General features: G+C 37.5%; 1 protein-coding gene across 9 annotated transcripts in view; it reads right to left on the reverse strand.

The window, feature by feature from the left end:
• Positions 1-16,907, reverse strand: part of LOC129720069 (inhibitory POU protein) — a 368,998-nt gene that overhangs the window by 302,767 nt on the left and 49,324 nt on the right. The window contains exon 1 of one of the 9 annotated variants that reach the window (XM_055671523.1): positions 883-901. The exons of the other annotated variants lie outside the window; for them this stretch is intronic. The gene's annotated coding sequence lies outside the window, so the exon portion shown is untranslated. Of the gene's footprint in view, positions 1-882; positions 902-16,907 lie in introns of those variants that run through there. 9 annotated transcript variants of the gene reach the window in all.

Below are 16,907 nucleotides of genomic sequence, written 5' to 3' on the forward strand. Positions count from 1 at the left end.
AACGACCAACAAGCCATGCAAGAGCATATTTCACACGTGACCGGAAGTGCTTTGTGGCTTTCCAGTTATTTCCGCTGTTTGCTGTTTCTCAACAGATAATCAAAAGAACGAACGGTAAATAATTTGAGAACATCTGTAATGGTAAATCATTGAAATGAAACAGTGAGGTATTCATTTTGTTTAATAATATCTAAACGTAAAACGAACAGAACACAATATGCTCTGCCTTGGGAAAGCAAATTAAATGTGTAATGTACGAATGGTAAAAACACAACGTAGGTTGTTGCAGTATTAGAAACAAGTGTTTTATTAGTGTAACCCTTTGCTGTCGTGTGTCTATGATAAATAATATAGATTCGTGCAAGCAATTGAAATAATTCCGGACTACTTCATGATAAGGGCGAATCCTTGCTTGTTTTCCTATCTAGTTTCGCCCTGATCACGAAGTAGTCCGGAATTATACTTTTTGTAGGTGGTTTCGAAATGGTTATATAAAGTTTTATTAGAATGAATATAGCTGAGCTATGGCTTAAAAATTAAAAAACTTACGAAATTGAAGAAAGAATTTCTCTTTTTACCATATAATTAAAATTGTGCCTGTAGTGCACGAAATGTCATGCGATAATTTTATATTTCGTTATTAACATTCTAAACCCTCTTTCACTATTGATGGTTTAGCGCACATACCTACATGTAAAGTACTAGAAAAGTATGTCATATGCAATTGTGTGAAACTAACCGCAAGCACAGCAAAACTGTAGCAGATTAAAACATTAAGGTGAAACTGAAAGCGGTCACAAAATGGCACTGACTTCGATGATGCTAATGATTGTTTAGAATTCTCTTCGTTTGCCAAAGATCGACTTAGTACCAGTTACTCACCAAAACAAACAATCATCCATGAATGCAAAAACAATCCTGACTTAATACACTAGAAGTTCTACTTTTGATTTCACTCGAAAATAACGATCCAAAGCACAGTTTTTCACTTTTATTTAAAACCGAACCCTATACCGAATAACAGTGAATGACAATGAACTCATGTCCAGCAGTAAGATAAAGTTTGATGAAAATAGGCTGTTAGCCCTTGAAACATGGCGCGATGCCATAGGGGTGCTCAGAACCATCGTCATTTCTTCTTTTTCGATTTGGCAGCGATATTTTGCGGAGAAAATACACTAATTTTTAACACTCTACTTCGCATTCCAATATCCATCGATCATTCTAATACTTTAATGGATTGCACTTTACACTTTGCGTTGTTCGATTTTGAACTTTAAATTAAGATAAAACGTATACTTTTTAAGGCAATTACACTAGAAAACCTGAAGTGAACCGCTGGCATACTGATACAAAAAGCTTGTCGGCGATGGTAGGGTAACGGGGGTATTTTGGCCCACATGCATATTTTGGCCCACCCGGTAACATTTTACGCATTTTATCTGATAAATTTAATGAATATTAGAAAACTATGCATGCAACATTGAATAACACACCTAAGAATCATACTACACTATAATTTTCGGCGAAAGACTGGCTCTATGTAGTGTTATTTTGGAATTAGTTCATACATATTCAAACTCATGGCTGAGCCAACCCAAAGTGAAGAGGAAGTGGTAATATACAAGTCAACGTCCGGAAGCTATTGTAACAAATATGTATGTTTTTGAAACAATTTGTTGTTGTAGTAATATCAATAAAATGTCATAGAAACAGTTTGTATACTCTAACATGATGGAAAAAGTTGAAAAAGTGGTTAAACGCATGGCCGAAATATGTTTGCCTCTTTCTGAAGCAAACATATTTTGGCCATGCCAAGTTTTGACATCTCTTTGATTACCGTTCGGCCGTTGCACGTGAATAAGAAAGCAGCTTGTGACAATTTACAGGTAATTACTTCTTAATTTATCACATTTAACTATATGAAATTAGATGAGAATGCCTGTCCAACCGCTATAAGCCAAATCATTTCATTTTTAGATGCCTAAAATTTACAAAAATTCACAGCAGAAGGATGTTCTCCTCAAACCCACTATTTTTGCTCTAAAAATACTGATGATGATCTTAAATATAATTAGTCCGAACTATTTCCATACACGTCTGTAGATATAAAGGTGGGTCAAAGTAAAAATTTGGTGGACCAAAATATGTTCTCAGTACTTCGTAGAAATCTTGATATTTCTAGGATATTTTTCAATATATTGCATTGTTGAACGGTGTATATTAAAATAGACACTTAGCTTTTAACAATGGTATAATAGAGTAGGTATTTATATTGAAAAATTGTGTTTGTTTTTAATGAACTGTGCGAACACTTCCCAAAGCTGGCCAATATACCCCCGTTACCCTACTCAGCACTTCTCCTCTCCACAATCATCTATGTTTTGCATCAGTGTAGGCCAAATTATTTTCTAATAGATATAATAGCAGTTTCGATATGTTATGAAAATCCCTTATTTCCATAAATTTGTTAACATGGAATAGTACAGCAAAATATTTAAAAAATATATTAAAATATTTTTTCAATGATTTCGCAAACATCGGCATAACATCGGTTTGTAAAAATATGGACGAATGTTGCAAGCAGACAAAAGCACCAGAGCAATGGTGACACCGCTACGCAGGTTGCTTACGTTTACTTTTTCTTTCAACGCGCATCAAGAAAACCATCGAAAGGTATTGTGGTGCGTTTGGCTACATTGCAACGTATGCAAAGCTAAGGAAAATCCCAAGTAACACGGTTAGTCTTGAATAAATTTAGGTAATTGATATATAACAAATCTCGTCACTATAACAATAACGTATAAACTTATATACAACTTGTTAACAACTCAAAAAGCGCAAGGGGCGGGGGGGGTGTTGGTATAGTGATTAAATACAATAAATCTACGTGCGATTTCTGATTTGTCGGGAATATTTGCCTTGTACTTCGTTAAAATTTACGCGCTTCGAAAATACCACAATATGATAGTAATCAATATCATATTTTTTTTTAAATTTGAAATAAAGAAAAAAGTAACAGATGAACTCTAGAGCAATGAGCCTCGGATATATATTTTCGATAGGATTATATTATGAAACGTGCCTTTAGCACAGAAAAATGGTGTTGAATTCTATTTTAGCACGTTGCTTGCGCTAACGAGGCAGCCATCTTGATTATTAGCATTCGTTGAATGGGTACACCGATTGCACAAAGATTATGTCCGTTATATAACCACTATTTATAAAGTTTATTTCGGTAAAAATATCGCAAAATAATTGAAAAAAAATGTACATTGAAACATCAAGGTGAACTAAAATGTCATGCACTATTTACTAATTATTTGAACTTTCTTACTCTTTTAGCAAACCAAACGAGGAGTAATTTCTGCCACAATTTGGAGAGGGAATCGTTAACTAACTAAGCAAGGCTATATAAAGCTACTACAATCTATAAAAAATCGCCGTCACCATCTTGATTATTTTAGTAGAGAAAATAATATAAAAACTCTCCTAACTAAACCACGCATTAAATAATATATTTTGAAATTCAAGTAAAACATTGAAATTTAAGTAAATATTCAAACATTGATCTGAGGTTATTAACGATGATCAAAATAATAATAACTAAACCGAAGATCATTCCGAGTTGTGCTCTCGTCGTGTTCGGTCGCAATTTTATTTCGATCTCGATAGTGCCGACCAGTATTTCGCCTTCAAGGTCACCGTGCATTGTATTGCGTGTGCACTGCTGCTCGTTGCCGTCGTCTATTGAAGACAAAGAAACGCATCATCGCCTATTGCTACCGTACGCCACAGACTGTACGTTGTGTCGCTACTGCGAGAGATCCAGTACCCGGCGTACTGCTGTTTGGCTGTATTGGTGCTGCTGTGTGGCTGGAACGGCTACAGCTTTTGCTACCGGACTCTTGTGTAAAGGACTGGAGATTGGCATCGCCCGTGCGCTGATTGTGGTGGAGAGCGGCTGCAGAAGCTAAGTAGTTTTTTTTTCTTGGTTTTTTTCTACAATATTATCTGCTGATTGGCATTTTGCGTGTGTGGCTCACGCGGCCAACATGGACGACGAACGCGGGGATGTAAACCCGCTCGTTCTACCGCCTAGCCCTCCAGGATACAAAGTTCCAAGGGTTAAAAATGGAGCCCCGCAGGAAGCTTCCCATCGGCTTAAGCAGTATCCGGAGGGCAAAGCTGGTATTGGGGCTGTATTTTTCCGGCCGAAAGTAAAAGCATTGAACACAATGCAAATATGTAGAGATATGGCACGGTTTACAGCCGTGACTGAAATTACCAAAGTACGCCCAAATAAGCTGCGTGTTTTGGTGTCCGACCTCAAGCAAGCAAACGAGATTGCTGCTTGTGAGCTCTTCACGCGGGAGTATCACGTGTACATTCCAGCTCGCGTAGTTGAGATTGACGGTGTGGTCAGCGAATCGAGTCTGACCGTCGAGGACCTGTTGAAGGCTGGAGAAGGCATCTTCAAGGATTCCAGCCAGATACTCGAGTGTAAGCAATTACATTCAGTATCGCTCGACGAGGGTGTAAAAACTTACACCCCATCAGACTCTTTTCGCGTGACTTTCGCCGGGTCTGCTCTGCCGAGCTATGTGCTCGTGGACAAGGTGCGTCTACCCGTGCGCTTGTTTGTACCGCGGGTAATGAATTGCCTAAAGTGCAACAGTTGGGCCATACGGCCTCCCACTGTGGCAATAAAGCACGTTGTGGCAAGTGCGGAGAGCAACATGCGGACGACGCCTGTAATAAGGGTGCTGAAAAGTGCCTTTATTGTGGGCAGACTCCGCATGAGCTGTCTGCATGTCCCGCGTACAAACAGCGCCAAGAAAAGATCAAGCGGTCTCTGAAAGAGCGCTCTAAGCGCACTTTCGCAGAAATGCTCAAAGAGGCCGCTGCCACCAAACTGGTTTCCCTAAATCTTTTTGAGGTCTTGTCATCCGATGTGTCTGATTCTGTCGATTCAGTTGGGGAACCTTCTTTTGTTGAACCTGGGAAATCTAGGAAGAGAAAAAACCTTTCTTCCCCTAGGCTTCCTAGGAAAGGACAGAGAAGGTCTCCATCTGAAGTGACTAATACTAAGAAACAAAAAAGTGCTGTAGAAAATCCGAAGCAAACTCCTCCGGGATTGGCAAAACTGAATTCAAGTAAGGAGTTTCCGGCACTTCCGGGAATATCAAAAAACCCAACTGTTCCTTCTTTTTCGTCAAAGATTCAGCCAGAATCTGGACTGCTGAAGTTTTCAGATATTGTGGACTGGATTTTTGAAAATTCCAACATAACTGATCCTCTTAAAAGTCTTCTGCTGGCATTTCTAAAAACGTTTTTGAAGCAGTTGACTGCTAAATGGCCCCTCCTTGCAGCGATCGTATCCTTCGATGGCTAATTCATCAGCTGAGATAAGGGATTCTATCTCTATTTTACAGTGCAATTGTAGAAGTATCATCCCCAAAATTGATTCATTTCAAGTTTTGATTAATAAGCATAAATGCGATGCATTTTCCCTCTGTGAAACTTGGCTCACTTCAAATGTAGATCTTAACTTCCATGATTTTAATATAATTCGCCTTGACCGAGACACCCCATATGGAGGAGTACTTCTAGGGATTAAGAAGTGCTATTCTTTCTATCGTATTAACCTCCCCTCGGTCCCAGGCGTCGAAGCTGTCGCATGTCAAATGACAATACAAGGTAAAGAGCTTTGTATTGCCTCAATATATATTCCTCCCAGAGCACAGGTTGGGCAACGGCTGCTCTTTGAGTTAATAGAACTTCTTCCCTCGCCACGTTTGATTTTGGGAGACTTCAACTCTCATGGCGTGGCTTGGGGTTCCCCTTCAATTGATAACCGTTCCTCTTTGATCTATAACCTCTGCGACGACTTCGATATGACAATATTAAACAACGGGGACATGACACGCGTTCCGAAACCTCCAGCGCGCCCCAGTGCTTTAGACTTATCTTTATGTTCAACATCGCTACGGTTGGATTGCATATGGAAGGTAGTCCTTGATCCCCACGGTAGCGATCATTTGCCTATTCAAATTTCAATTGATAATGGTTCAACTCGCACGCGATCAGTTGATATTCCGTATGACCTCACACGGAATATCGATTGGAAGTTATACGAGGAAATGATTTCAGAAGCTGTCGAGTCGATTCAACATCACCCACCACTTGAAGAATACAACCTCTTCGCGGGCTTGATTCTCGACGCCGCGTTGCAAGCTCAAACGAAGAAATATCCCGGCGTGACTATCAAAGAACGGCCTCCCACTCCGTGGTGGGACAAAGAGTGCTCCGATGTCTACACGGAAAAATCCGACGCGTTTATGGCCTTCTTTCGGGTAAAACGTGAACCCGCCTACTTTAAGCGGTATTCGGAGCTTGAAACCAAGTTTTAAAGCTTGGTCCGAGCAAAGAAACGCGGATATTGGCGTCGGTTCGTAAACGAAACGTCGAAGGAGACATCGATGAGCACTCTTTGGAACACAGCCCGAAGAATGCGAAATCGTTTACGATGGCAGAATTTTCAGTTGCCCTCCTGTCCTGTAACAATAACGCGCCTGGGTTAGATAGAATCAAATTCAACTTGTTGAAGAATCTACCCGGCAATGCCAAGAGGCGCTTGTTCAATAACTTGTTCAATAAATTCCTCGAGCAAAACATCGTACCGCAGGATTGGAGGCAAGTGAAGGTGATCGCCATCCAAAAACCGGGAAAACCAGCTTCTGATCACAACTCTTATAGGCCGATTGCAATGCTATCCTGTAACGGAAATTGATGGAAAAAATGATACTCCGTCGTTTAGACCACTGGGTCGAATCAAATGGTCTACTATCAGATACACAATTTGGCTTCCGCCGTGCCAAAGGAACGAATGATTGTCTTGCGTTGCTTTCTACAGACATTCAGCTAGCGTATGCTTGCAAAGAACAAATGGCATCTGTGTTCTTGGACATTAAGGGGGCTTTTGATTTCGTTTCTATTGACATTCTTTCGGGCAAACTTCACCGACAAGGATTTTCACCAATTTTAAACATTTTTTGCATAATTTGTTGTCCGAAAAGCATATGCATTTTACGCATGGTGATCTGGCAACTTTTCGTATTAGCTACATGGGTCTTCCCCAGGGCTCATGCTTAAGCCCCCTCCTTTACAGTTTTTATGTGAATGACATTGACGCATGTCTGGCAAATTTATGCACGATAAGACAACTTGCAGACAACAGCGTGGTTTCTGTTACAGGAGCCAAAGCTGCCGATTTGCAAGGACCATTGCAAGATACCTTGGACAATTTGTCTGCTTGGGCTTTACAGCTAGGTATCGAATTCTCTCCGGAGAAGACTGAGATAGTAGTTTTTTCTAGGAAGCGCGAGCCTGCTCAGCTCCACTTACAGTTAATGGGTGAAACTATTTCTTAGGTTTTGGTATCTAAATATCTTGGTGTCTGGTTCGATTCGAAAGGCACCTGGGGATGTCACGTTCGGTATTTGATGAAAAAATGTCAACAGAGAGTAAATTTTCTCCGAGCAATTACTGGATCATGGTGGGGCGCCCACCCAGGAGACCTCATAAGGCTTTACCAAACAACGATATTGTCGGTGCTTGAGTACGGGTGTTTCTACTTCCGCTCCGCTGCAAACACCCATTTAATCAAGCTGGAACGATTGCAGTATCGTTGTTTGCGTATTGCCTTAGGTTGCATGCATTCGACCAAAGATAACCTGAACAAGATACCTAACTTCCATATTTTTCATACATTTTGAACACGACCGATTTCCGACGGTTAGTGCTGCCATCTGATGACTTAAATTCTCATAAAATTGTCACTATGAGCAAAACCGATTTATCGTGCATAGTCCGCCATCGATCGTTGAGCTGTTCAAGATTGTATATGAAAAAGGTGTAGCAGTTTGGTCAGCTCGACGCTTAAGATAAAATGCAGATTCATGGTATTGTCATTTTTTACGCTTAATGCTATTGCCATATGTTTTGCACTTCAAAGTACGAAAAAAAAGTGTGAAATTGACTGTCAGAGTGGGGGTTTATATTGAGGGGTTATATTTATTTTCAGGTCCCACTCTACCAAAACTTAAAGTTTGATATGTCGCAAGCCAGGTTTCAGAACCATATGGTCAGGTTCACCGGGGCACCCGATTTTTGCTTTATTAACCTCAGCAATAGTGAAAAACTTGGCTGTAGAGCGTACTCATAGCGGTTATCAGAAAGTTTCTGATGGTACGCTTAATTTTAAATGATGCGCCGATAATTCTTGATTCTTCGGAAAAGCTTCATGTTTGAGAACTAAGCATTCGTACACATTATCATCATTTTTCGTATGGCAGCACCATACAGTCGTTCACATGGATACTGAAAAAATTGTTTCACCTTTCAGCAGTCATGTCTTGGCATTGTCGTCAGTTGATTTTGACGTTGAGTATACATCATATTACCAGTGTATAAATTAGTTCGACTTTTGCTCACGCGCAGCGACAATCATGTCCGATGAATTCTGCAAGAGTCAGATATCTTGTTCTAGTCATCTTTGATTCGACCCATACGATGAGTTCGGAAGTTTTGGCGGGCGTTCTCCCATTAAAAGACCGCTTTTGGGATCTGACTGCTCGTATTCTCATCAAATGTGAGGTTTTGAACCCCTTGGTAATTGAAAATTTCGATAGGCTAGTTGAACTCAATTCTCAAACCCGTTTCATGACTGTGTATTTCAATCACATGTCTCAAAGTATAAATCCTTCCTCATACATCTCCAATCGTGTCAACTTGTGAGATACTTCTGTTTCTACTGTGTTTTCCGATACATCCATGATGGAAGAAACTCGTGGAATCCCGGATCATTTACGCGTGCAGCAGATCCCTAAAATATTTTATAACAAATTTAAAAACATCAACTGCGACAATGCGTTTTATACTGATGGATCACTTCTCAACGGGTCCACTGGCTTCGGTATCTTCAACAATAATTTTACCACCTCCTACAAGCTCGATAATCCTGCTTCTGTTTACGTCGCAGAATTGGATGCAATTCAGTATACCTTAGGTATTATTGGAAAAATGTCCACGGACCATTACTTCATCTTTACGGACAGTCTCAGTTCTATTGAGGCTCTCCGATCGATGAAGGATGTAAGGCACTCTCCGTATTTCCTGGGGAAAATACGGGAACATCTGGGTGTTTAAATATTTTGTATAATTTTGAATATTATAACAGTATTTTTGATCTGCACTGCATTTGATGAAGAAGAAATAGTTCACACCATAAAATCACAATTACAACTGATTCAAAACTGAACTACAACTTTTGCGGCCATTTTTCAATTTTGTCTCCAGGATACGTTTTGCTGTCAAACATATATTTACCACTGTTGTCTCTCTTGCATTCTCAAGAAAAAAACTAGTTATAAACATGTTATAAATCAGTTTTTTACAGCAATTCGTAATGTATTTACAACTTCAACTTGTTATTTCGATTTTAAACATCATTCTGATTTAAAACATCAATGCGAGTGAATTAAAACCCAATGTTTTCCCTGTAACTTATTTATGATTTATTTATAACTTTTTCCTTCCATTTTTTTCGTAAAAGAGGTTGCATGTGTTACTTACTTGGCACATACGAAAAAATATAGAAATCATTCTCCATAATCATCCTTTGTACGAAACCATATAAAGACAAGTAATATAAAGTCACTGCTTGTATGTGAACTGGTCATTTACGGAGGGAAGAATAGACCATTTCACCGAATCCCTATAACCTCACTTTTCTGACAGTTAGTGGTAACTTTATTTACATTTTGGGCTTTGTCCTTTCACCATATGGAGCAATCATGTGCGTAGTGGAAACGCTGCTTGATTTATTATTTTTTTAAGAGAGTGGTTTTCAGTAGCTTAAGTATTTATGATAAATATTAGTAAATAATGAGTATGTGTGTCCAATCACAAATGGTGACTTCTCAACACTGTTAGAAAAATTATAATTTTAATCAATAATTGGGATGAATGACTGCTAAGCCGAAATCCCATATTGATACCATCTACAGTCGAACTCTCCCATAATTTTAATTATTAGCATTTCTTTGCTTTCGCAATTAGGACTTATCATTCGTAGGGATTTAAGGTGAAACTTCATTGAATCCAAAAATGGCCGACTTCGAGTCACCACTTCGAATTTTCAAAAGCACAAGACTCGGAAATACTCATTGCATTCCCTATGAATATTCTATTTTATGTTTGCTTCACCACAGCAAACATAAAATAGCATTTTCACAAGGAACGCATTAACTATTTCCGAGTCTTGGGCTTTCGAAAATTCGAAGTTGTGACTCGAAGTCGGTCATTTTTGGATTCGATGAGGTTTCACCTTAAACCTACTTGTCAAATAAGGGAAGTAAACTTACAATTAACCTTATTGCTAACTAATTCGCTGTAAAGAGAGCTTATCGTAGCAATTGAGGATTGTAACGATTTTTATCAGAAATTGGTAATAATTCTATTTGACATAGCTTCTAATGTTTCAACACCAGGAAGTCTTTTTAAATCAAGTGTACCAAACCAAGGAGGACGCTTCAAAATCATTTTCAGAATTTTATTCTGAATTATTTGAAGCGTTTTCTTTCTTGTGAAATAACAACTTGACCAGATCGGTACATCATAAAGCATTGCTCGTCTAAAAATTTGTGGGTAAATCAAACGATTATTTTTTAAACAAAGTTTAGAATTCCTGTTAATGAGAGGATATAAACATCTCGTATATTTGATGCACTTTGCTTGTATACTCTCAATGTGCTCTTTGAAAATATGTTTTTTATCGTAAATTAGTTCCAAGTACTTAACCTTGTCAGACCAACTTAAAATAACCCCATTCATCTTGACAACATGATTATTGTTTGGCTTGAGAAAGAAGCCCTAGTTTTATGAGGAAAAATTATCAATTGAGTTTTAGAAGCATTGGGGAAAGATTTTCCACTTTTGCAAGTAGGAAAAGAAATATCTAAACTTTTCTGCAATCGATTGCTTTTGACACGAAAACTTTTTCCTTTTACGGAAATGCTTGTGCCATCGCAGAACAATGACTTTGTGCATCCTGGAGGTAAATCAGGAAGATCGGAAGTAGGGTTTAAAACTGATTCATGTGCTATAGAAAAAGTTATTGGAGGATGATCAGAATCAGAATCAGCATGTGTGATCAATTCACTACATTCATGACTTTGATCTGTTAGTACCAAATCAATTGTTGTTGAATTTCCTACAAAAAAAAACATGTAGGACTATTCGGAGACGGATTAGAATAGTATCCTGAGGAACAATCATTGAATAAAATTTTGCCATTGGAATTACTTTGAGAATTCTTCCGATGTCGATCGATGTTTAGTATTAAAATTGCCGATTATAAAAAAATTTGAGTGATTTCTGGTGAGTTTTTGTAAATCACCTTTAAAATAATTTTTGTGCTCGCGTGTGCATTGGAATGGTAGATATGCAGCGGCAATATATAAAATCCCAAGTTCAGTTTAAGCAGTAAGATCGGGTTGGTAAGCATGGGTCATTTTTTGGTAACGTTATTTGCGAGTGTTTTTCACCCTGTACTTTGAAACATTATTGAAGTGAAACAGTTCACTATTATTATCTATATTCTATTTCAAGTTGTGAATAAATATGTCATGCTTCATAGAGTGTTGAATTTGAATTTTTCGAACTGGGCAGAATAATGTTCGAACTACCTGTGACCTCTGCGTACGTTAGACGGGTATGCAAAGGAGTAGGAAAATTGGGCGGTACTGCTGGTATGCTTTGAAAATTCTGTTTTGAAGTTTGTTTTGATTGGAAAATTGAATTTTGTTTACCCTGCCTTGCCTTGATATTGGCTAAACGGACAGAGCATTCGTAAAAAGTTGACATATGGTTAGAGTTACAATTGGCACAGCGAAAAATTTTATTCTCTTTCACTGGATATGTGCCCTTTTGTGAGAATTTCCACAATAAAGACATTTTTGGTCTATATTAAAGAAATTAGATCCATGGCCATATCGTTGGCAATTACGGCATTGGGTGATATGCTTTTCATCTCCGCCAAACTTCCTATAAATTTCCAATTTTGCCCGCACGTTATATAAAGCATGTGCTTTTTCAAAACAAAAAAATTAAGTTGTTAACCTCATTGCGGTTAAAATGAATTAAATAGTTCACAAGAGAAACTCCAGCTCTCTTGCTGTTTTCACCTCGTGATTTTTGTTTCATAAGAATTACGGGTGGAATTCCACGGTTTGAACGTTTGTCGACCTTCGACAATATTTTGAGTTGTAAATGGCGACTTCCGGTGACTGGAAAACTTCCGAAAATGAGCCAAATACCACCTAATATGATTGTTTCTTTAACTAGAATGACGCTCAGAGGCCAGAAATTGTCTCTGAATACCATTTTGAAATCCAAGATGGCGACATCCGGTTTCTGAGAAACAGTGGCAAAAGACCATATCATATCTCATATCTCATATCTCACCAAATACCACCCAATATGAGTATTTCCGAAATCGTGATGATGCACTGAAACCACAAATCGACCTCAGACAACATTTTGAGTAGTAAAATGGCGACTTTTAATGACTGGAAAACTACCGAAAATGACCCAAAAACAACCAAATATGGGTGTTTTTTTTAACCAGAATGTTGCTCAGAGGCCAGAAATTGTCTCCAAATGCCATTTTGAAATCCAATATGGCGACTTCCGGTTCCTAAACAACAGTGACAAAAGACCAAATAACACTCATATTTCCGGGATTGTTATGATGCACTGAAGCTACAAATCGACCTCAGATAACATTATGAATTGTAAAATGACGACTTCCGGTGAATGAGAAACTGCCGAAAATGACCAAATACCACCCAATATGGGTATTTTTTCAACCGGCCGATTTCCACCCAATATGAGATGCTTCGATACCAGAATGATACACAGGAGCTAGAATCGACCACAGACACCATTTTGAATTCTAAGATGGTGACTTCCGGTTTCTGTAAAACAGCCGAAAATGACTAAATGACACCTATTATTGGTGTTTCTTAAACCAGATTGACGCTCAGGGGCCAGAAATTGTCTCCAAATGCCATTTTTAAATCCAGGGTGGTGACTTCCGGTTTCTGGAAAATAGCCTAAAGGGACCAAATACCACCCATTATGAGTGTTTCTTTAACCAGAATTATGCATGGAGCTAAAAATTGACCTCAGACACCATTTTGAATTGTAAGATGGCAACTTCTGGGAAACAGCCGAATACTACTGCATATGAATATTTCCGTAATCGAAATAATGTATAGAAGCCAAGCATTGACACCATCTTGAATTCGAAGATGACCACTTTCAGTTTCTGGAAAACAACGAAAATAACTGAATACCACCCAATATAAGTGTTTTCGGAATAGAGGTGATGTACTAAAGTCAAAAGTCGAGGATGTTGTCATTCCGATAAAACTAATAATTTCAAACGATATAAACAAATCGCAAGAAATCAATGAATTTGGAATGTTGAAAATTATTAAATTGAATACAAAAATAGGCGGGACGAAGTTTGCCGGGTCAGATAGTAAATACATAAATATGCTTGTTAAAGCAAAGCTGCAACTGATGAATACGAAGCTTAGAACTCGAGAGCAAAAAATTCGGAGGAATAAAAAAACAAAAAAATACTTTCAAAACGAGGGAAACTAAACATTAAATCCATACTTAAATTGTTAAATTGATAGAACATTCAAGTGTTATCTAAGCCAAAAGTTGCACAACAACCTTATGCGACTATTGACAACCATTGTGCGGTTTCTTCTTTTATCTTTTTCACGAGGTAATTGAAATATTCATTTAATTGTACACTTCGTGGCCTGATTATTGAGCTTGATCTTGACGGCCGCACATTTCGTAGTTGCTTCCCGTGATGGATCTGAGCTAGTGAAGTTACACAGGGAACCACGTATATAGCAACTTGGGATTACTTTACCATTTACACGTCGTGGCCTGATTATTTGAATGTTTCTTCTTCGTGCCTCGATAAGCTACATCTATTATATTATCAATATTTAACTCCCGGAATGGTGTTAGCTTTACATACAAACAATATACGCACGAAATCCGCAACATATTTTTTTCTGTTAAAGTATGAAATTGAGTCAACTAAATCTAAAATTGAGTAAATTCAGTTTCGTGTGTGAGAATGTCACACGCTCACAAAATTTCAACAACAATGCACAGTGGTACAGTAAGGCAATGTAGGCGGACATGAGTTTTTCGATGCGATTTTGTGGTTTTAGAATAAAATTTTTCATAAAATTGGATAAAATTTATTTCAATATTTATTTAATAGTTTTATAAAATTAAAATTTTTTTAATATCATTTTGGTTTGCCCTAAACGGAAACATCAATATATCAAAATAACCTATTTTTAAAATAGAAATAGTGAAAACTCTCCATCTGTACAATATATCGACAATGTTTTTTCGTCAAAATTGGCGTATTTTTGATTAAAGTTACCGAAGAAAACTTTGTTTTTAAATTTGAATTGAAAAAATCGAGCGAAAAGACTGTTTTTGGAAACCAAATTTCATGTCTTCAAAAAAGTTTTTTTTACAAAGTTACTTAAAATTAGTTGGTCTACAAGTTTGCCAAAGAATGTTTACAATTATTTATGCAAATAAAACAAGTAAGTTTGTTTTTTTTTCGTTGATTTTAGGACCACCCTAATTTTCATTCGAACATAAATAGAGGACAATGTATAAGAAACAACTTTTTACAAAAACTATGGCTTTAAACCGCAAACCAAAAACGCAACGAAAAGCTTATGTCCGCCTAAATTGCCTTATTGTACCACTGTGCAATGAGTTTAGTTACCTTTTTCACCACAAGAGGGGGTGTTCCCTGTCTGTCTTCACGTGAATATATGGGAAACTCGAGAGTGAACTATATTGTTATTTTAAGATATTTGCTAACCTTCAGGTAGTCTTCAAAAGACGCACTGACAAAACACAAACTTTGAAGCTATAGGCAGTCAAAAACCAGTCCATAATCAACCGAAAACACGTCTGATCTGTAGGAAAGTTCAAGTTCAAGATGCACTGCTGCCTGATTTATAATTGTTCTTAACCCTATCCCCGCGGAAAGAAATCAGTTTTTACATTAAAAAATGACTTTCAAACTCTTTTTACTCAGCAACCGCATGCATAATTGGCACAAACTATATTGCATGTTGAGGATCAATCTGTTCTCTATCTGCTTAGAATATTTTCATCGTTGAAAATTTCAAGTGTAGTTGTTAAACTATTATCAAAGTTTATATGTCAGGTGATGCCATATGGCATCACCCGCGGGGAATGAGTTAATGTACTAGCACCTCACGCACAACATTTAAAGGGCATGTTGATCAGAATTGAATTGATTTGCTATAATTGAGGCCAAAACTGCATCATCCGAAAGTAAATAGTTAAAATCAGATGCGTGACGTCACCGTGCGATGCACAGTGGTACGAGAGCTCAAAAAACGTGAACTTAATTCATTTGCTCTCCAAATAATGGTTTCATTGACATATTATCTTTCGGAGATATTTTGTATATAAAAAGGCTCGAATCATGACAAAAAGTTCTAGTTCGATACTCAACCGTTAGTGGCGCTGCAAAACCTAACTGTTTAGTCTTACACTTTAGAGAAATGGTGTCTTCAGTAAAGTTATAGATAAAGTTCTTACAAAAAACTTTGTCGAAGACACTTTTCTTCTTACTCTTCTTGTTTTGGATATATAACGTTTCTTATTTGACTTGTCTTTAAAATTAGTTTTTTTCGAAAATATTTTAAAAACTGTAACATTTAGAAGGTTATAATGTTCAGCATATATTTGTATATCTTTGAAACACACAACTTTGTAGAAGATACAAAATAGATAGCTTCCACACAAATCGAGTTATTGCCAAAAAATTTTAAAAAAGCATCATTTTTTGTACACACCAAGAGCACAAAATAGCAAAAACTAGCAGACGAAACCTGCATAGAATGAAATATTATCATAATCACTCTACGAAATCACTTTGAACGTTTGTCCCTTCCAGTATCTTGATTGCCTAAGTTTTGTTTAAAAAACAGCCTTACTCAACTTTTCCGATGACAATACACGTCAAAACGTTGGCCAGATTACTGATCACTGTACACCTTTCCCAAAAATGTGGTATCACCTATTGCATTGTTCTAATAATTAAATTATATTTTTATGTATTAATTTTGCTAAAATAAATGTATAAAAAATATAAAGTTGAAAAATCATCCCCATCAGAATTAACATTATCCTCCTAACTAATATCTAGCCTGTATTTTTCATCACCGCAAATCTCATTAGGTGGCTTGTCTCGCAAACTGCTTATAACTAGATCTATTGATTCCAGAAAACGGTGTAGTAAATCAACATTTACAGCTGTTCTAAAGACTGAAACGCGCAAAATTTGGTCGACAAAAAAATCGTTTCTTTCAGTCAAAATTCGTAATACAAAAATCTTTCTATTTTTATTTTGGTAGTTCAACTCACATATTTAAAGGAAAAAATGTTCGTTCATTATTTTGGTTTGCCAAATCCAAACTGCCGTGCCTTCCGCTTAACCTCTTTTATTGAATTTTGTGCAGTGGTCTAATCGACCGTATTCGTCGCCAAACGCCAGATTGATTTATTCTGCTGCTCGTTTTCGATGGATTATTAATTTTTTTGATATTCCGTTTGACCAAGTCTCAATACTGTTCGGTAGGGCCGAAATCTGGGCTATTAGGAGGGTTATGGTCTTAGGGTACCACAACCACGTTGTTCGCATCGTACCACTCGATCGCTTTTTTCCCATAGTGGCAGCTTGCCAAGTC

Source organism: Wyeomyia smithii, chromosome 1 (assembly GCF_029784165.1).
Source record: "Wyeomyia smithii strain HCP4-BCI-WySm-NY-G18 chromosome 1, ASM2978416v1, whole genome shotgun sequence".
Classification (NCBI taxonomy): domain Eukaryota; kingdom Metazoa; phylum Arthropoda; class Insecta; order Diptera; family Culicidae; genus Wyeomyia; species Wyeomyia smithii.